The sequence below is a fragment of the Fundulus heteroclitus genome, chromosome 22 (assembly GCF_011125445.2).
Source record: "Fundulus heteroclitus isolate FHET01 chromosome 22, MU-UCD_Fhet_4.1, whole genome shotgun sequence".
In the NCBI taxonomy this organism is placed as follows: Eukaryota; Metazoa; Chordata; class Actinopteri; order Cyprinodontiformes; family Fundulidae; genus Fundulus; species Fundulus heteroclitus.
Window position 1 is genome coordinate 1,544,181 of NC_046382.1, and position 21,820 is coordinate 1,566,000.

The 21,820-nt window shown below is 43.0% G+C and overlaps 1 long non-coding RNA gene across 1 annotated transcript; it reads right to left on the bottom strand.

Annotated features, from left to right (window-relative positions):
• Nucleotides 1-8,769: 8,769 nt before the first annotated feature.
• LOC118557123 lies at nucleotides 8,770-10,924 on the bottom strand. The gene is made up of 3 exons (XR_004927621.1): nucleotides 10,897-10,924; nucleotides 9,228-9,298; nucleotides 8,770-9,121 (listed from the first exon to the last, which is right to left on the bottom strand). It is a non-coding gene; the product is annotated as an uncharacterized LOC118557123 (long non-coding RNA).
• Between the last annotated feature and the right edge of the window lie 10,896 nt (nucleotides 10,925-21,820).

A 21,820-nucleotide genomic window follows, 5' to 3' on the forward strand; every position in this document is an offset into this window, starting at 1 on the left:
AACTGACAGAGTACAATCACCCGGTGATCCTGAGCACAACCATGTTAGCGGCTAACGGTTAGCATGTTGCTAATTGGAAGTAGCTCTAGGAAGCTCGGACAAACTTCTGCTTTACAGAGTCTGTACCTCCTTTATACAGAATGCTCCACAATAAGTTTGGGCCTCGTCACGTAAAGCATCTCCAAGTTAGGAGGTGTCAAACATCCAATGCTTTTCAATGGGGGCGAAACCCCTTATACGCCCTAGAAATGCAGGCCCACATATGGCTACAGTACATTCAAGTTTGAAATTCTACTTCTGCTTTGTTAAACGATTCAGTGTTTAGAATGAGTTAGGAAATGTTTGGTGCCTTTCCCTCAGTTTTTTCTTCTTCTAATCATTCAGCTATTGTTCTTTCATGTTCAAATTCTTCAACTCTTTCAAATTCTTCAACTTTTTCAACTTCTTCAACTTTTTCAACTTCTTCAATGCTTTTCAGCTATTTTTTCTCTTCTTCAAAGATCTTCTGCATCTTTTGCTTAATCATTCAGCTATCTGCATTCACAGTGCATTTTCGCAGGAAATGCAAATTTTTCTAGTTATTATTATTATTATTGTTGTTGTTTTTGTTACAACAGGTATTTATTTCAGGATAAAAAATAAACTACACACACAGAGCAAAAGGCAAAAAAGCTTAAAGCAAAACTTAAATATATATATATATATATATATATATATATATATATATATATATATATATATATATATATATATAAACATATTTACACACATACATACATATGTATATGTGTGTGTGTGTGTGTGTACATGTATATGTATATATATATATAAATTAATTTATATATATACACATATAATTTTGTTTTACATGAAGCTTTTCTGCTTTTTGCTTATTATTCCATCTGTATTCTACCCTAAACTGTTTTTAGATTTATAATTTAGTTTTTTTTAATAATTGAGCATACGTCATGTCAAGGTACTTTACACATTAAAATTCAATCAAATAGATTTAAAACCATTTCATGCAATGAAACAGGTGACTGTTGTGAATAAGATTACATTAATGTCTTTTTTTACATTAGGGCATATTTATATTTATTGTTTTTTATTATGTAATTTTTATTCTGAATGTGTTAACTACTAGAGAAAGATTAATTTAATCCTGTGTTGCTCCTGTCTTCCTGTACTGTCTCTGCACGGTTCTGTGGTTCCAGATGCCCCTCACAACATGGCGGCGCCGTTAGCGTTAGGACCCATGGAGGAGGGAAGCTGCTCTAACGAGCTGATGGTAGGAGACCATGAGACTTTAACAGGAACTCCTCATCACCGATCGTCTGATTCTGGAGTGACATCAGTAAATATCTTTATTTACCAGACGTAGACCATATAAACGACATGAATCATAACGTTTATAACCGTCTGTGATGACGGCGTGGGCCGTGTAGGACTAATCAGATTGCTCCTCTGTAGAGCTCCATGTCTGCCTGTCTGGCTTCTTTAACTGCAGCGATGAAGCTCTGCCTCCATCTTCCTCTGCTTATGAGACGGAGGGTCTCTGTATGGGGGCGCCGTCCTGCAGAGACCTGGTAGAACGGCCGTTTAAATCCATAATTAATGGTAGAAATCAGATAAATCAGAGCACTGTAAGGGTTAAAGTCCTCTCAAAGCTTCTACCAGAAACTTTTTTCTCAAACATCCAGAGAATCCTGCTGGAAACTGAATGAGTTTGTTGTGTCAGAGACACGGAGAGGACGGCGTGATTCTGTCTCCTCTGGACAACCTGAGACCAGGAGGACCAGGAGGACCAGGAGGACCAGGAGGACCTGAAGGACCTGAAGGACCAGGTGGACCAGGAGGACGTCACATCTGGCGGCTCTGCTTACTTTTTCTAGATCACATGGTTTTGTTTTTTTTCTGTTTTATCAGCTGTAAAGCGCTGGACGCCGTCTACGTCAGCAGGTGATGGTGGACTGAAGCTCAGGCTGACGTGTAAACGGTAAAAACAGGAAAACAGTCGGCGGCTTGTTTTAGGGAACCCAGGTAGATTCTGATGCTGTTTCCACGTGTGAGCGTTGACCTCTGACCTCGTCACGTTGCCAGACGGCGCTCCTTCGGCCTCCTCTCCGCCTGCATTATTCAGCCGGGCCTCGCTCGGGGGGTCAGCTGATCTCACATGTCCCGCGGCGCCGGATGGCGGCCGAGGCGCTTCGCACGGGAGCTGATTACTGGTCACGCAACGGGCCTGGAGAGCGGAGGGAGGGGCGGCTTCTCGGCTCCTCATTGGTGGAGGCGGAGGGCTTCTACTGGCTGGTCAGGAGTTCCCATGAGCACCCGGGGCAGGATGGGGGGGGGGGTCGACCTGGATGGTTTTAAACTCCTCCCTCCTCCTCTGGTAGTCGCTGTCCGCCTCGTTAGCTCCATCCTGTCTGTCCCACCAGAGATCCGCTGAAAGACACAAAAACTGATGGAGGACAGGCAGGATCCATAGTCCCAGCTCCTCTGACGGGTCCGGACCGGACCGGGCTGCGGGGCAGAACCTGTGGCTGGACCGTTGTGCAGCAGTGCAGCCATGTCAGAAAAGGAGCCCAGAGCGCCGCTGTAGGCCCACACCATGATACCCCCCCCCCCCCATCAGAGGCAAATATGTGGGATCCTAATCAGCTTTCCTCCCTAAGACACTATGCTGTGGGCTGGGTTCTGGTCCAGAATCAGAATCTTACATCATATGAACCAGATGAGTGTCTGTAGACTGAAATGGATGAATGGGTGAATCTGTTATAATCAGTTCTGAGTCTCTGGTCCAATGGACCGGCAGGAAGGCGGTTCTGGGTGTCCAGAATGTGATTTCAGGGTGAAACGTCGACTAAAACTGGAAAAATGAGACGAGATACTTCAGAATGTAAACACTTTTAAACCAGCGGTATAATTAAAGACGTCTTTAGATGGACATCTGGGACATTTTCTGGTCTTTTCATGTCAAACGTTTATCATCTGTTTTTACTGACTGAAGTTAAATCACACTGACTGAGAGAAGATGTCCATGCTCTGGTCGGTTCTAGACTTTATTCCTGTAATGAACTTTATTCCTGTAATGGACTTTATGCTGGTGTCCATCAGTCCATCAGACGACCTCAGCTTGTCCAGACGCAGCGGCCCGTCTGCTAACAACGCCTCCAGATGTGAGGATGTTACCCCAGTCCTGTCCTCTCTGCTGCCTCTTTAATTAAAATCTAAATGTTTTAAAGCGTTAAAAGGCAAAGCCCCGCCCTGTTAGCTGAACCTTTCAGTCTTCCTGTGCGTTGCAGATCTCTGAGGTCATCATGTTGCCTTTGGTCAGACGTCCCAGAACCAGCTGACAGCGCTGGGTAACCTGTTCAGAGGAGGAACAACCTCCTTTAGATCCTCGCTTAACTTCTGGTATTTAAGTCTGAGATTAAGACTTTTCTGTTTAGACGGGCTTATTTTATTGTTCTTCTATATTGTATTTTTTTGTGATGTAACTTTTACTGTAAAGTGCTTTGGTCACCTTAGTTGGTTGTTGCTAAGCGCTAGATCAATCAATTCATCAATTAATCAATTAATAAATCAGTCAATCAATTAATCATTGACACGTTTTAACTATGTGGAACGAAAACAATCAAGTTTATCACAGTTTTATTTATCAAATGTTTCTATTGTAAAAATAGAAAGGGTAAAAAGAGAACCAAGAGGAAAGTTCTCCAAGCTGAGCTCCTGCTTCAGAACCTTTTCTGCTGGTGCTGCTGATCCGGTTCCCTGAGACAAATATAAGTAGAACTGTTCATAAAGCGGCTTTTTAACATAATGTTTAATGTTTTTATCTTAGAAACTGAAGCAGCAGCTGGAAGACACGCCCAGCTCTCGTCTCTTTGGACCCAGCGGTTCCTCTCAAAGTCCTGGAACAGAAATCAGCTGAACGTTAGTTTGGGTCAGAACGGTTCTGTTTCAATGGGTCAGAATTAACATTTCTGGGTAAAACCTTCAACCCTAAACTGGGATCATGGTCCAGTTGGTTCTGGTTCTGCTCATCCCTCCTCACTCTGACATCGTCCTCTCACTTTTCCTCTCCACTCCCATTTTTCAGCCTCTTGTCCTCATTTCTGATGAAGCTCTCCTGTCCCCCCCCCCCACCTCCAGTCTTCATCCTCCCCCTCCGCCTCGCTCTCTACCATCCTCCACCTCTTCCTCACACATCCTGCCTCCTCCTCTTCATCTCCTCTGCTGTCACGCCACGTTCTACGACGGATGAGAGCAGATCTGTCCGTGAAGCCGCTGGAAACAGAAAGTTCTGCTTTACTTTTACCGTTCTGACCTCACCTGGCCGCTGATAAAAGAACAGATCAGGTGTGAAAATAGATGTTATGAAGCTGCACTGACGACGTCTTCCTCCCGTCAGCAGCACAAGCTAAGAAAATACAACATTTAGGGAAAAAAACTTTAAAAGTACAACATTATGGTTCAAGCCCTTTAAATACAGGCAATCTCTACTGGTTTATTAGGTATTATATTATATTATATTATATTATATTATATTATATTATATTATATTATATTATATTATATTATATTATATTATATTATACCAATCCAGCAAAGTATCTGAATCTCATGAAACATTATGCGGACACTCTGTCTGCGCTGGTGAAGGTTCGCTCATCACAGCATGCTAAACGCTTCAGCTAGCTGACTTTCTGATTAATTAACTCAGTAAATATCTGACCACTTAGGGACACTAATAGATTATCTGTGTTTCAGAGGCTCCGTTAAACCCAAAATACATGAAAAAGAAAAACAAAAGATGGTGAAATCGGAAGAAAATAGATGTAGCTGTTGAATACTTAATGGCACACCTTTGATCCCAATGCACACCCTATTCATATATAAAAATGCATCAAAGACACATATTTACTGCTTAAGTTCTCAATATCTTCTGCGTTTCCTCGTGTTTAGGTATTTTTTAGTGAAGACAGGAAACAGATTGAGAGCAGATACTGGATACTGGTGAGAAGTCCCACCCTCCCCACAGATGCTGCTTCTCCATCTTGTCCTGGTGGGTATCAGCCATTTGTCTTAAACAGGCAGCTGTCTGAAGAAAACACGTGTTCCTCCACCGTCCAATAGTCTTAAAAAGTGTTGAAGTATCACAAGGTGAGGTCTAGATTGACTAGAAATGAATAGAAATGATCTTTAACATGAACGCCTCAGAATGTCCTGAAAGCAGCCCTGAGACCAACACTGACCCACCGTCAGGGTGTTTTAAAGCAGTTTGATGACAGACTGAAGGTACGGGCAGAAAGGAGACAGCTTCTAACATCTGGATCCACCTTTTAAAGGTTCCTCTGCTGCAGAAACATTAATATTAGACGTGTTGCAGAGTCGGTGGACCGCCAACCAGAGAAATGCACACAGTGCGCCCTGACAGGCCCCCAGATGCCCTCTGAGAGGCTCCTAACGCGTTTGTCCAGCTCGGTTCTGTCTTTTCCTTCCCGTCTGCTCGCCTCACACACCTGTCTGTCTTTCCGTCCCTGTGACTGACGCACCGACCGTCCGCCCTGATGTTTTCCTCTCGGTTCTGTCTCTTCCCTCTTCCCTCCCCGTCTGTCCGCCTGTCAGGACGCTCTAAAGCCGCTCTCACCTTCCCAGTCAGCCATGTCTGCTTCTGACGGGATTAGACTCAGAAACTTTAACTATTATTTACTCTTTAAAGTGTCCGGCGCACCGCTGGCCACCGACCCGCTCAACGATACCAAGGCTCTCCTCTCTCAGCTCTGGAGTCAAACTCCTGTGCACCTATTGTCAGGTCGCGTCGCCGACCTTTGACCTACTGTTTGTAAAGCTTGAACCCTGGAGCTTGAAGGTTTTTGTGCCTTTTTGCTCCTTCCAGAGGAAAGTGTAAGGGGCGGAAACACGGATTAGACGTGAACAAAAAGACGTGAAGGAAGCGATTCAGAGGCAGCAGAGGTTTGCTCTCCTCGTTACTGAGGGACGTAACGACGACAGGAAGTCGTCCGCTGACAACAAAGCTGCTTTAACGGGTAGTGGGGCGACGCCCGTCACTTTTTCTGCTCCCCGTCACACGCAGAAACTGGGTTAGAAATGGCCGCCGTCTCGGGGAAAAGTCGCCGAGCGCCTTCCGTGACTAGCGAGCAGAGCAGATGGTTGTGGGAAGAAGTGGAAGCGAGCGTAGGCAGCAGAGCGTGAAGCCACGAGGTGAGGATGAAGAACGGGTCGGGACGTCCCCCCGGTTTAGGGGGGAACCGGGGAAGACGGAGCAGAGAGCGAGCAGAGGTTAGGAGGTGGAGCCGGGGGCGGAGCCAGCTTCCTGACTGGCAGCTAAAGCGGCCACTGGGGCGGCGCCATTCGGTGGTAGATGAAAAAAAACCCACATGAGATCCTGGCGAAGATTGAGATAAATCTAATTAGAAGTGACTCTGCGTGCCAGTGATCCATGCAGACTATTAGTGTTGTCACGAAACACTGTGGTTCCTACTGAGCATGCTCGGTGAGTCGCTGAGCTGCTTGGCGAAGGGAAGGGGAAGGTCACGCCGCCTGGGTGTGCAGCAGCGCCGAGCGATCCCTCAGCTCGCTCGCCGTTGCCTGGATTCTGCACGCGATCTTCAGCGGGAGGCGGGGTGGGAGCGAGCGCCGCCGCCAGCCGGGTCAGGGCGGCGTTGTTTGTTTGAAAATAGTGCAGCGCAGTTTTTACTGCGTCCTGGCCGCGGCTAAAGCCCGTGCCCTTTAAAGAGACCAGGGAGGGTTCAAGGCCGCCAGGCGCTGCCAGAATACGTCGTCCCCGCCGATCGGCCGCCGCTGGCTCCAGATCGGCCGTCAGAGTCAGGACGACGGAGGCTGGAGGGGCAACGCTCGCAGGAGCCAAACCAACGCATCTGTCAAAACTGCTCCAGCGCCACGCAAACACACGTTTAACCTTTCTGCTTTGGCCAACACAGAACGCTTTGGAGGATTTAAAGTTAGCATTTAGACAATACAGCTAAAAGATGTCAAAACAAGAGAGTAGAGGGACCGAAACGTCCCGGATTCAAAGGCATGAGAGGTTCCACCTGAAGCCGGGTGGAACCTCTGCAGATAGGCCCCCGTCTGCAGAGCGTTAGCATGCAGCTGTTTGCAAATAGCCAGACTTATTGTGACAGCGTCAGAATAAACGCTGAATTACTGAGGCACGCTACAACAGGTCCACTGATCTGGAATCTGTCAGGGTCTGCAATATTTATCATGACGCCTTTAGTTCTGCTTCCCTAAAAGAGTCGGTGGTTAAAATGCATCAAGGAGCAGCGGGGGGGGGGGACTAAAGCCGGGTCTGGGTCGCTGGGGGGGGTCCACATTCCTCCTGAAGTGGCGCTGCACAGCGGCTCGGTCAGCTCCCTCCATGTGAGTCAGGAACACGAGCTTCTGGACGTTTCTGGTCTGCTTCGCTTCTTTAAGGCTTTTATTAAACTTGTCAAGCAGAAAAAACATGTTTTTTACTATTTTTATTCAAAATAAGTTATTTTAACGCAAAAAGTTCAATTCACACACATTTACTACAGAAGAAGACGTTTTTTTATGTATTGCTTCTGGCATACAAACATTATTCTGAATGTTTCAGAATGAAATATTTAAGAAACATTTTAAATAGTTGAATAAACAATTTTAAATAGAATAATAGTAAATGTTTGGTGAATACTTTAAAAATCCATCAACAAAAGACAAAGAATCACATAATCTCACACTCCTGCATGCAGGTTAATGTCTTTAGTAAATTTAATTTAATTTACTAAATTAAATAAGAATTTAATTTACTAAATTAATACTAAATTAATACTTTCAGAATATTATGTTTACTGAACTTTTATGGGCATTATTTCTCACATAAAATAACAGAATAATTTCAAAGAAATCTATTTAATTTATATAGTTAGAAATGATGACCCCCAACATTATTTATTTAATTTGCTTATTTTTACAATTATGTAGATTTTCAGCCTAAATCAAACTTAAATGTATTTGATTCTAAAGCCTGCTGTAAATTATTAATATTATTACAAATAGCTTATTTCTCTTGTTGATCAGATTAATTTATTTTTATTTATTTTTGTTTTACCAGGATTTATCTGATGTCTTTTTCTTTAAATGTTTCATTAAAATAAAATTAAAAACAATAATTTCTTCCTAATGTTTGAAATCAGAGAAGTGTTTTTTAATGAACAAAAAATAATAATAACGAGGAAAACACATAAATATAAATTAATGGATAAATAAATTTAATTTAATAAATGTGAAGCAAAGTTAAATTTAAAGGATTGGTGTATTTTATATTGATGATAAAATAAACATTTTATTTCTGTCCTAAAAGTGGTTAATTTGCCTTTAAGTTGGTAAAACTAAAGCTATAAAATCACATTTTTATAGTTTGTACATCCAATAAATGTAGATAATAAATTATCTGCAAAATTTCAGTGTTTTTCTGCTAATAATTGAGATTAAACACCTTTTTTATTGATTTAATGATCTGATGAAGCTCCAGTAAAACAACCAAACCGTGCTGCCTTCACTGACTGTGGGAAATTACCCCATTTCAGACCATTCTTCATTTTCTCCGCAGTTATCCCTGCTGATATAAAATATATTTAATCGTGCTTTAAAAAATGAGAACAGGGCAGATTTTCCCGCTCAGGTTTCAGATTTCTAAAATCACTGACATCTCTACGTTCCCAGAGCAGAACCGCAGCCAGGGGTGAATAAAAGCGTGTGTGTCAGACCTGAAAACGTTCAACATTTTTATTTATAAACCCTTTTCTAGCAGGTTTCCTGTCTTTAGCAAACATCTTGAGAAAAGTGAAGCGTTGAAGCTGAGCTGAGTTTAGAGCTGAAGTTCCTGCAGAGCCCAGATGGGTTTCTAACCAGCGCCTCTGGACCCTTCAGGGAGGGGGGGGGGGGGGTTCCTTTAAACGGGCTGACAGCCCATCCTGGTGTCTCCAGCCCTCCGTCCTTACAGGATGTGACACCAGCTGTTAGCCTCTGTCAGCGGGAGCGTTAATGATGATGAACCTGAAGTGGTCGGTGCGCCTCAGACGGCCGCTGGAGGACATTTACTCTCATTTCACTGGAAAAACGATCACGCCTCGTTCAAAGTCACACGTATTCACTCCCAAAGTACAGCAGCAACAGCAGAAACACAGCAGACATGTTTAGAGAAGTGTTTAACTGACCTCTGACCTCCTCCTGGAGGAGCTGAACGCTGAGTCAGCTCGTTTAGAGGCTTCAGGGCAGATTTTAGCAGCTATATTCACCATGGGAGCAAAATTAACACATTTACAATAAAACACTAATTAAAGTGTTTTTATTACGGGTGTTCAGACATTTTACTGGGTGTTCATGGTGGTTGTAGCTACAGACCTTTAAAAACACACAGAAAACCCTTTAAATGACTGAATCTGCCTTTTAGCTGCTTAAAGGCTCCATAAATAGGACAGAAAATACAAATCTGCATTTATTCACAGTATTTGTGCTTAGATTAACATTTACTTTAAATATCAAACAAAATTAAAATACGAATAAATATAATTAAAATTAAGAAAATACATTTAAAAGATGTAGAAAAAGTAAAAACGTCTTCAGAAATCAGTCGAGCAGCGTCAGAAAAATCCCTTTTAGAACCTGAATAATGTGCGTCTTTGAGAATTAAATAAGAATATAACAAATGTTTTTATTTCAAAGTTAAAAAGCTTAATAACAAAATTAAAAAGCTCAATAAAATGTTATTTCCATGTCAAAGAAAGATTAATTAAGTTTATTTCTTTTCTAAAAAAAAAATGAAAAAAAAAGACCTGTTTTTCCTCGCTGTGGAACAATAAAGGATATTTCTAGATTTGTATTTTTATTTGGTCGCTGAATTTTGGTGCTTTGTTTTTGATTTTTTTCTTTTTAAATTTGATTTAATCTAAATTATTTTCCCTAAAATTTTATTAAATATAATTAAAAGTCCTATTACCAGTTGATCAAAACAAATTAACTAAAGTAATGAATTAATTTAAGAGCATCGTGTAACAAGTGGAACCAGTTAAACCCAAACAGCCGAAGAGGGAAAAGAAAATTCACATAAAGGTTTAAAAAGTTCTGTTTAGAGGGACTTTATTCAGAACAAACCCAAACCTGGTTCTGGTGATCTGAGTCTCATCCTGAGCAGAACTTCTGGTCCGTTATGATAAATAAATGTTCAGTCAGCTTTAAGGAGACTTTTTTAATGACGTGGCTCCGACAATAAAGTGTTTTTGTCTTTAATTTTCTCGTCTAATCAGTTTTCTGAATAATGAGCTGAACTCTTTACACTTAATTATTAAATAGATTTTAAATTTAATGCAGTGAAAATGCTTGAATATCTGGAGCGGTTCTGTTCTGATTTTCACCCGGCTGCAGCAAACACACCACACACTTTTTACACAATTTGACCTCATTTACAGACTCACTCTAAATATAATAATAATAATAATAATAATAATAATAATAATAATAATAATAATAATAATAATAATAATAATAATAAAGGTTGGGAACTTTAGGTTTCTGAAAGGACAGCTTTTATTCTTACCGTACAGGCTTCCTCTGGCTCTCTGAATGGTTTATTAAATCCTAAAGCTGCTTGCCGTACTTTATTCATCTCTATGACTCTTATAGAGACCAGTTCTTATAAGAGCAGCCTGTTTGCACCAAGCTGGCCCAACCAGCGCAGGATTATCTATATTTCAGTATTTTTTTAGATTCACGGGGCCGCTGCAGACGTTCTGTAATTATTTTAGGAGTTTTCCAAACGTCTTGTTGAAAAGAATAGGTGTGAATGTTGAGTATTTTTCTTTTAAATCCCAGTGAGAGGGGCCAAACCTCCAGCGTTCGTTAAAGCCGGCTAATTACAGAAGGAACGTCTCGTTTCTGTTGCTGGGAACAAACTGAAGCGTTTTCTGGACCAGGGGTTCTGCAGCCTGGGGCCCGGAGCCACAGGTGGCCTTTGGTTCTCCAACAATTGCTCCTAAAGAAAAAGAACGGGTTAAAGTTTTTAAATGTTTCTCTTATAACAAATGCAGGTTTTAGCAGCTCCTACTGGGATGAATTCCTGCAGCAGGACGGCACCAGAAGTTCCCGTCAGATTGGTTTAGATCCGTTTTTCTTGTCGTCAGGTTAGAAACTCTCAGCGTTTTTCACACAGATGTCACCATCACAGAGAAGACAACGTTCCCCTAATCTTTATGTAAAAAGATATTTATCAGTAATTATGTGTATTTTGTCTATAGGCCTTATTTCTGATCTACGCTTGTGTGTTTGTTTCTGCTTTGTTTCATTTAAATTTATCTTTAACTGGTTCTGTTTGGACCTCGGTGCTGAAGCTTTGGACTCTGCTGGTTCAGAGGATGCTTTATGCTTTATGTCAGGTTAGTTAGCGTTAGATATGAGCTGCTGCTGGAATCTGTGTTGTTCCCAAACCTGCGGCCCCTAGGGACCCTTTTTTTTATTTTTTTATTTTTTTTTATTACCAGAATAAAATGATAAAATAGTCATTTTATGAGAAGTCGTCCCCGCCATGTTAGAATGAGGAATATTCAGCATCTTTTACAGTTATACTTTGGTATCGGTTTCACAAATTGGAATACACCAAATTGTTTTACCAGATCAGCATCAAATTATTATTATTTTGGAACAATTGTGTGGCTTTATTCTCAGAATATCACGTCTTTGTTCTGGTAATATTGTAACTTAATTCTCATAATGTTCTTTAATGTTGTAGACCTAATTATATTTAATAAAAAAAATTGGATTAGGGCCATTGTAGATTAAAAATAATGATTATCAGCCATGGAGAATTGAATCCCCACAAAAAACCCTTTGAGATTAATTTTACATATTTGCAGAAAGAAAAAAAAGATTTTTTATTATTAAAGGCAAAGTTTGGCTATATTAAAGCTAGAGTTGGTGATTTTTCTGAAAGTTTCTCCACATCTCTTTGTTCCTATTTCTTTCTACTAAGGCCTTCTTCTTATTATTATTCTTCTTCTTCTTATAAACGTGAACGCTGTTTACTTATTGTGAGAGCAGCGGAGCTACAATGAACGGCTAACCGCTAAGCTAACTGCTAAGCTAACTGCTAAGCTAACCACTAAGCTAACCGGATACATAAACACTAGAAGTGCACATTCGCAGTCAGTAAAGAATGATGACATGTGGGACAACCACTAGATAAACAGTTAAACCCAGAACCAGAGGGACAGAGAGCAGGAACTAAACTCTGACCAATCCCTGCTTTTCGGACCGAACGGCAGGGATTGGTCAGAGTTTTTAAAGGTCTTTCAACGATATCAAAATTTTTACCTCCTTTTTCTGAATATAACTACTGTCAGGATGGAAGGACCGTTTTACCCAGGTTAATAAAACTGTTTCTGAGCAGGATTACCAACTATAGCTTTAAAACAGGTATATTTCTGACATTGTAAAGTCAGAAATTTGGACCATGTTTTGGACCCGACCCCCACGTTGGGAACCCCAGCTCTGGATGTAATGTTAAAACAATGGAGGAACACCAGCGCCTATTAATATAAGGAAAACTCTCTGAACAAAGATGTCAGGTAAAGTTAGAAGGTTTAAACATGTTAAATCCAACATGTCTGCAGACCTGAGGCTGAAAATACCTGCTTTACTGATGGAGGCTTTAAAATGTGACGTTCTGCAGACCTTTAAAAGAAAACCACCAAGTATTACCTGATTTTATGTTTTAAAGATAAATTTATTTTAAATATGTGCTAAAATAATTAGTCTTACAAAGCAAGAGCAGAAGTTCTGTTGTTTCCTGCTGGACCGGCCCAACCTGAGGATTACTGGACTGCTTTTTTTTTTTAAACGTCTAAATTTCAAAACTCTGCAGCTGTCTGATGAGGTTGGCTCCGTTTTTATTTAAATCTTCTCCAGACCTGCCAACATGAGGATGGGTCGTCTCTCATTGTGCTCGCTCCCTCTGACCCAGAATTTACCAGAACCTGGAGCAGAGGGGAACCCGGATACGCTGCAGCGGTTACAGGATGGAGGCCGTGTTCTAGGTGTGTTCTGGCAGCAGAACCCTCGTGTTTTGCTCTGCGCCGGGACACCAGGATTACCTAAGTGCACCTCGGCGTTAAGGACCTTTGAAGGACTTGTTTGGCTGCGACCCGGTGGGACGGCGCGTTTAAACGGCAGATTAGACGCCGTTTAGCACACAGGTTCAAAGGTCAGAATAATCCTGGGCACACGGAGACGGTCCAGAACACAGGAGCCCCGCTGCTGCACGGCTTCACACGCAACCCAACGCTGCTGCTGGCGCTGCTGGTGCTGCTGCTGGCGCTGCTGGACCGACCCAGAGGCAGCGGGCCAGAACACGGCTGCAGAACCTGCCCTTAAACATTTAAAATAGGTCTGTTAGATAAAGTTAAATCAGAGGCTTTATGATTTTAGCCGAGTCAGCAGCATTTATTAAGCCATTAAACTCAATATTCATGCCTACAGATACTTTAGAGCATCTAACATGAGTTTTATTTTAAAGATTTTTAAATAAGACGGTGATTAATTTGTCTGAAAGTAATTTTTTTAATTAATTTCATGGACTTTAGGGCCGTTTTATGAGAAACATTTATCCATGAAGCTTTATTGTAGTTTTAGTTTTTATCTGCCTGCAGGCAGAAATTTACTCTCTGATTAATTTTTATCAGAATAAATAAATTTAATGTGATGAACTTTCAGAGGAACTACAGAACCACGAGGATCATGATTGTAGCAGATTTTGGTTAAACTTTGAAGGAAATGTCTCCTCAGGCTCGTTTCCATGGTGCTGCTGCCGGATCAGCGCCGGCCGGCTCGTTAGTCTCCCCCCCGCTGCTCCATGGCCGCCCAGACAGAGAGATTATTAGAGCGGACCGCTTTCTGCCTTTACCCTGCTCACTTTTCATGTTCTGAGCTGAAACCTGGACCAAACAGAACCGTTCTGACCCAGAGATGCTCGGCACCAGGTCCAGCTCTGAGTTCTGTTTCTGCTGCTGGTCCTGATCAGCAGAACCTATTCTGACTTCTGGACCTCCTTTCCTTGTATTCTAGGTCTGGTTTCCAGGTCTGAAGCTCAGTGAAGCCAGAACGGTACCGCCTGGTTCCTCAGATCTGAGATCCTCTCATCTGCAGAACTCCTGGGAGTTCTGGTTCCTGCCTGTCTGGACCGGACCCAGAGCCGGGTCCGGGAACACCCACACTGACGCGGTTTGACACCATCACATGTCGACATGTTCTTCCCCCACATCTGAACCTTTGTACCTGCGGATGGGTCAGAACCGTGGATGTGGACCGGACTGGACTGACAGTCCGGTCCACCTGAGACCCCACCTGGACTCCAGCATCTTCATTAAGGTGAAGAACCGGGCCAGGGAGCCGACGGTCCGGTCCACCTGGAACCAGTCCCCAGGTTCTGGTCCCTGGCTGGAATGAAAGTCTTCAGGAAAAAGTTTAGCAGCATTAACAGGAAACAGTTTTAGGGCTTCATGAAGTTCACACACGACTCGTTAAGGACTTAAAATCAGAACCTCACCCTGTCGGTGCCGGCTGGGTGAGGTTCTGGAAACTGGGTCCCAAAATGTTTATCAAGGTGAACAACTTCCAGAAATCCACTTTAAACCAAATTAACTTTATTCTCATGAAGGTTTCTTCTCCTTCCTGTCTTGGAGGCGAGGCCTCGGCTTTGCTGGGAAACCGAGTCATTTCACGCACGTTTGGACTCAAACATGCGTGTCTGACTGCTGAGGGCCCGGTTCTGCTCGGTTCTGCCCGGTTCTGTGGTGCTGAGTGGTTCTGTCCAGAAGGCCTTTCAGGTGCGTTCAGCCATGAGTGGCTGCTCTGCAGAGACGATGACTTCAGGCAGATGTTTGGGAACAGAGACACCGGGCCATGGCGGCAGAACAAAGAGAACCGGGTTCTAAGGAGGGGGGGGGGGGGCAGACGGATCCACCCGGACCGGGCCCGGCACCAAAACATCCATTATTATGGCTACAGGCTGCTGAGCGGATCTGAGCCTTTTTTATCCTGATAAAAACTCAACAGAGTTAATGTTGGGAAAATAAACCGTTTTAGTCCCGTTGGCTTTAAAAACTAAAGTTTACAGTTTTCTGCTGAGTCCAGATCTTTATCAGCGCTGGGCGTAGGAGAGACTGTCATGAGTAAAAAGTAACGTGGTTCTCTTTAATTTAAGCAGAAAAACAGCGATTATTCCTACAGCTGGTAAAACCAAATATTACTGTCATGTTTTAATATTTATCTATTTTCCTTTTTGGATATAAATGAAACCAGACTAAGTTTCCTGCTATGACTAATCCTGGTAAATAAAGCTGGTTCTGATATTTGCATTAATAGATTTTAATAACATTTCAGAACCCATATTTACCCGCTACTCCAAGTATTTCCCTTTTTTCTGTTTTTTAACACATAAGCAACATTTAGCCTTAAAAAAACACGTATTGTGTTTCTAAATCTTTCCTTTTCTCATTGAAAAGCAAAATTTTCATTGATTCACTTCAGCATCCTTCAGCTTGGACAACTAAAGAAGAAACTGGAGAGCCAGAAGTCCATGACCTGGTCTAAACGTTCTGATCCACTATGACGTAATATTAAAAAAAAGAAAACTTATAGAAAACAGAGGAAACTGAAGGGCTTGGAAAATGTGAACCAGGATAAAGTTCTGGTGAATTTCAGAATAAAATCACAGCACCAACTTAACGAGCTCGACACCAAAACACGAGGAAACAGAGCAGCTTTAGGAGGATGAAACGGGACATTTATGTGCAGAGATAAACATTTTTTACTAGAGAATAAAATCATGGCTGTTTTTTAATAATTTAAGGAGGTTAGCAACAGAACGGACCACCAGAACTTCTGTTCTGCCGTTCTGCAGCTGGAGCCACTGCCGTTGCTCTATAACTGAATAAAAGGACTTTTTAAAACCGGGTACAGCTCATGGCGGTACGCCGCCTTGTTGGTGAAGTTTTAACCGAGTAAAAGAATAAATAAACTGTGGCGTAGCTTCATAATGTTAAAATACGTAGAACTGTAAACACAGCAGCATGTTAGACTGAACCCAATTATTATTCAAGCTAAAAGCAAATACTGAAATGTTTTATTTCTGTTTATTGCCACATGAAACAAAAACTTCTTTGGCTTCTTCCTGCTAACGTTACTCTGTTCTACGTGTTTTTATGTAATTAATGTGTTATTAGGACTAAAGCAGCACAACCTAGAGAACCTCGGCCATGTCTGCTTAACTAATGCAGCTGCAGGTTAGCAGGTTAGCGGACTAACGCAGGCATGTAGGGTTAGCGTTAGCAGCCTCCATCAGGTGCTGTCAGACGCTGCAGCTACTGCCTGTAAAGCAGCACCGCTGGCAGGCGCTAACCGGGTCCTGCTTGGCCTCGGCTCTGCAGCTCCTCCTTTCCTCCAGCTCTGTTCAGCAGCTCCAAAGCTGAGCGTCCTGCTCCGCGTTTTAAGCTAATGACCCGGTCCATGGTGATCCGGGCCGTCGTCAGAACCGCACACTGAGCCTTTCTGGTGACTAGAGAGGAACCCAGAGCAGCATGAGCTCACCGTCGCTACGTTATGTCAGCAAACTGATCACTTTATTGAATTATGTGTCAATCCCATAATTCCTCCTGTCCAAACGGACCACCGAGGCGCTGAAGCTAATCAGCACCTCGGTGCCTGGGTGAGGCCTGCTGCCGGCGACCAGCGGGTCGGCACCATGGTGACCGGGCACTGATTCGCTGCTGGCCGATTACTGCGGTGCTGATGGACTTAGGAGGGCGGCCTCTGTATTTATAGATTAATGTTGGGGGGATCTGACCACTCCAATCGCAGCTTTTTCTGGATTGCAGCTTCTTGCTAATTTACCCGGCTTAGTAAATTTGGCCCATAGTCGGTAAACACGTCTCTCAGCCAGGGAACGGGAACACGAGGGCCTCTAAACCCCGACAGGCCCCAGGTCCCTGCTCTCTGAGGCCGAGGCAGCTCCATGAATGCTGAGCATGAGCAGAAGCAGAGGGAGGGAAGCATGACTGTGGAACGGCAGCAGGTCAGATATATGAGACAAGCTGGACCACAGAACACAACATTAAGGGTTAAAGTTAACTCTGAACAAATAGTTTTAACCTGGATTTACAGGAAGTCAGGCTTTCAGCCTAAACTACCTAAATGCTGCTGCTGCAGGTCTGCTTGGTCTATTTCTGCAGGTTTCACAATAAGAAAGCCTGATGGCTCAGATTGATGCTAAACGGCGTTTTTTATTCTTCGCTGCAGCTTTAGAGCCGCTTCCATCCAGCCTTTGGTTTATTTATTTATTTGTCATGATAAAGAAGATTTGGAGGCAGATAGTCAGACGTGGTTCCTTTAAGGCACCAAAGCGGCCCGGTTCTGTGGAGGCAAAGAAACGGGTCGTCACTAACTCTGATTACCGCCACTGTCAGTCTGTCGGTGATTAGTGCTAAAAAAACACAAAGCGCTCAGACTTTGATCAAAATTTCAGCTGTTATTGTTCTGAACAACTGAAAGGAGAGGATTTAAAGGCTTTTCTAACTCGGACTGGACTTTAATTCCCTGTAAGCTTCCTGTTGGGGTCAGAGGCAGGTCAGGAGGCTGCCACCTCTGAACCCCGGCTTCCTCCTCCGTTCTGCAGGTGCTTCCCTGCGGCTGGAGGCGCGGCAGCCTCCTTTCACCAAGACAATAATGGATTATCTGCCTGCTCAGACCAGGACACTTTATTAGGAACGTTATAGTTGATTTCTTTATTTGCAGCAAACAAAAAGATGTTTATTGTGCATTTATTTCCTTTAGAACATGGTGATAACATCATTTAAAACGAGTTGTTTGGTTAGGAACCCAAAGCTGGCTTCATTTTTGGGTTGGAAAGCAACAGATTTTATGAGGAATAAAGTAAACTTTGGAGGTTAGAAAATATACCAAAGTTTTTTCTCTCAAACTCCAGAAACCTCGACATGAATCTTAAAGACACAGACGTGTTTTTCAGTGTTAACGCGATGCTGGATGAACATTTTATTTTGGTTTAGTGATGAAAAGCTTTTAACAGAACAGTAAATATGTTCTGATGTCACCCTGTGGATTTAAAACATCAATTAAACCTAATTGGGTTTTTATTACCATTTAAAGTGTAACCTGTTACTGTGAATTTATACCATAAATTAGAATATTTGCTCAGATGAAGTTTGTTTGTCAGATTTAAAGGAGTTTTCAGGAAATAGAAACCTTTTTGTATGAATTAAATACAATTTTCATTAAGCCCACATTTCTGTATTAACACGGTTTTATTGTTTCTCATGTAATATTAATTAAATGTCATGTTTTCATTCACTGCAAACAGAAATTAAAAATGTGTAAATAATCTATATAAAGAGTTTCACTGAGTTAAAGAAATAAATGAACTTTTCATTAGTATTTAAATTAAAGACTGATCCCTAAAAAATATTTAACATGTTGTTTGTTAAATAATTATGCAGTTTTGTGTATTATTGCAGTTGTAGATCCACAAATCGTTGTATTTAAGCTGAATGACCTGTAATTGGTGTTATTTACCGTCCTGAAACACTGAACACGTTGTCTGTTATTCTGGATAAAACAGCCGATCCAGACTCTGGCTGCATGGGGGCCGACGGGCCGCTGCGCTCCATTAGCAGCAGCCCGGGCGCCTTCATCCTCTCATCACAGCAACCAAAGACCCTCATTATGAATAAAAAAGCAGCTCCTCTGTGTCACTTTAAGAGTGTGTAAAAAGAAACTTTCAGAAGTTGACTCGTGTTCTTAAGACTGGATCTGATGACGTCTCTGGTCCTTCAATCTTAGTTTTTACAGATTTACGACGTTCAAATATCTAAAAAAAGAGTCAAGACTATATTATAGAAACTCCTGCCTCATTTTAAATAAACCAATCTGTTTTTTTATCTAGATTTGCTTTTAGGATTTTCCTTAAAATGTTCAATGCTTTATTCCCTCTTCAATCTAAAATAGTAATTTTAATTAGAAGTTGAACTTAAACAAGAAGAAGAGTTCTTTATATTTTAAGATACTTTGAGTTCACTTTGTAAAGTTTAGAGGAACATTAAACCATCTGAACTGTTAATGATGTTAAAAACAGAAACATTCATCCAGGTGAGTGGAGCTCGTTAACGAGGAGAAGAAAATTAAAACTAAAATTTCTTAACGAGTCATTTCTTAACGAGTCGTTTCTTAACGAGTCGTTTCTTAACGAGTCCGTTTTTGTCTCAGTGCCACTCAGAGAAACAGCGGAGTGAAGACATACGGAGAAAAACCAGCGGCTGGTGAAACAGGCTGTAAGGAGTTCTGATGGGTTCGGGTCTCGACTTGAGACCGGACCCAAAGCCTAAAGTTGACGAGATGAACCATCTGTCCTGTAGCACCAATTAGCGGCTAATTTCACCTAATCAGATCAATGCCCTGCAGCCAGGTGGCGAAATCAAACTAATGCTGCAGACCTAAAGTACATTAGCACAGGGTGATGAACTTTGTTTCTTGAACTCTTCAGGACCTTTTACCCCTAACTGAGAGGCTTTGTGTCTGAGACGCCCCATCAGTCGGCGCCGCCCAGCCTACGCTCCGGTTCTGGTAGACGTCCCGACAACAGCGCCGGGTTCTGGACTTCAGTAGGAAACGCTGGGTCCAGGAATGAAGTGAGACCTCCTGCTTTCACTTTTCCCCACAACTCTCTGCATCCCCATTAAAATAAAACTAAAATGTCATAAAGATCTTCATCAGAAAGAGAAATTAGGGCTGATATTCACCGAGCCTGGAGACGTAAAAACAGTAAAAACTTTAAAAAAAAAATCTAAACCTCTGGTTTTAGGAAAATGTTAAATTTTCCTCCAGTTTAGCTGAGCCGTATATATTTACAGATTCTTCCTTTGAGTTGCTAAAACGTACATTTATGGACTTACTGCCATTTGGGTCAGGTTGGCCCTCAGCTGGTTTAGATCTTTGTCCCCTCAGTTAAACTATATTAGTTCTAACAGGTACATGAGACTCAGTGTAGCAGACTGGTAGAAGTTTATTCATCTGTAAAGTTTACTGTCCATTAGTAAAGAGTTTGTTCTGTAGTGCAGTCGTATGCCAGGATTAGCAGTTTCAGCGGTGGGGGCCTACGTTTCTGCCCCTGGGGGGGGCTAACGCTGCAGCGTTGTCTTCACTGCCTCTGCAGGAACTAATGGACTCGTTCTGACCGGCGGCTCGTTGGGGGACAGGGGGACTGGAGCAGGGCGCTTGTGTCCTGGACAGGTTGTAAGTTAGAGTCCCACAGACTCCCACTGTGGGCCCTGAGTGAGGCCCTGAGCCCTAGAATGCTCCCCCCCCCCCTCCCTGGGGGACGGGTTCAGTGGAGAGGACAACAAAGCTGTCTTGGCAGATAAAGATGATGAGGATTTAGATTCCTTCCCTGTAAATGAGTGAAGTGACGTGGTTTGGTCGTTGGTGAAGTTTACGGATCGGCAGCTCATCAGTGACATCATAATACCGCCGTCACCTGAACACCTGTCAGCTCTGCGTATGGACAGGTGTGTGTCCCCACAGTTTACCTGCTCTCTGCTCCGTCAGGAAGTCTGACTGGTAAGGAGTTCAGTTTGTCCCCTCAGCTCCCTGCATGCAGTCACATACAGACACGACGTTATTCTGCGGTGCTTCCGGTCCTTAACAGAGATGTAAAACAACCGCTTTGCTTTACCACCAGCTCAGACTGATTTAGTGTCGCACCACAAAGCTGAGAAATCCTGTTTTTTCCCCTGCTCCTGAACTCAGCGCTGCCACTCTTCAGCCACGCTCAGACCTCCCTGATCTATCCCCCCGTCGGGTCCGGACTCAGACCCAGGTGATGGTGGATCTGCTGCGGTTCCAGGACCGGCGCCCCACGGCCCCGCGGTAAGCAGGTCACCGGCCTGCCGCCATGTTTTATTCATCCCTTCAACCCAGTTCTGCCTCCTGACAGCTCAGTATTGGCAGTGCTGGAAGGAGGAGAGTGTCTGTGAGTCAGTGGGACAGAAAGAAGTGGAGGAGGTCTGGATCAGCTGCTCCGTCTGCAGAGATTCCCTCAAAGACGGAGAAATGAACCCCAGCATCCCAGCAAGAGAGACGCTGGTTATTTTACTGGCTGCTGAGAGGGCAGAGTGGCTAATGGCCTTTAAACTACCTCATAGATTTAAACAAAATGATCACGGCTCCCAGATAGTCACATGTGAAATGAATTTCCTTTAAACTGAGCTCTTGGTTGTGGAATAAAGGCGTTTTTAGACCTCAGAGGAACTGTGTTGGGTCGGGTTTTCTCGCTACGCGTTGGATAAGAGAAGGATTAACACTCCCCTCGTGTCTGTACAGTAAATATGAGGCTGCCAATAGCGGCCGGTTGGCTTAGCATGAAGGCTGGGACCAGGCGGGGGGGGGGGGGGGGGGGGTTCTAAAGGCTGGGAGCGATGGCATGTCAAAGTCTCTGCTGGAGATACAGTTTGGCATTTTAATTAGCGAGCTCCAGTCCAGCAGCGTCTTTATGTGTCCGTCAACGACTTGTCTCTTTATTTCTGCCTTTTTTCAACGTTTTTACGGTTTGACAGCAGAATCTGGAATCTGAGAGGAAGACAAAAACACGAGGGTTAAAGAGCACAAGACTAGACGTTCCCCGTATAACCACAGGAAGAAATAACCAGGCGATGTTAAAGGACGACTATACGGCCGGCTGGATTAGGGACAGCAG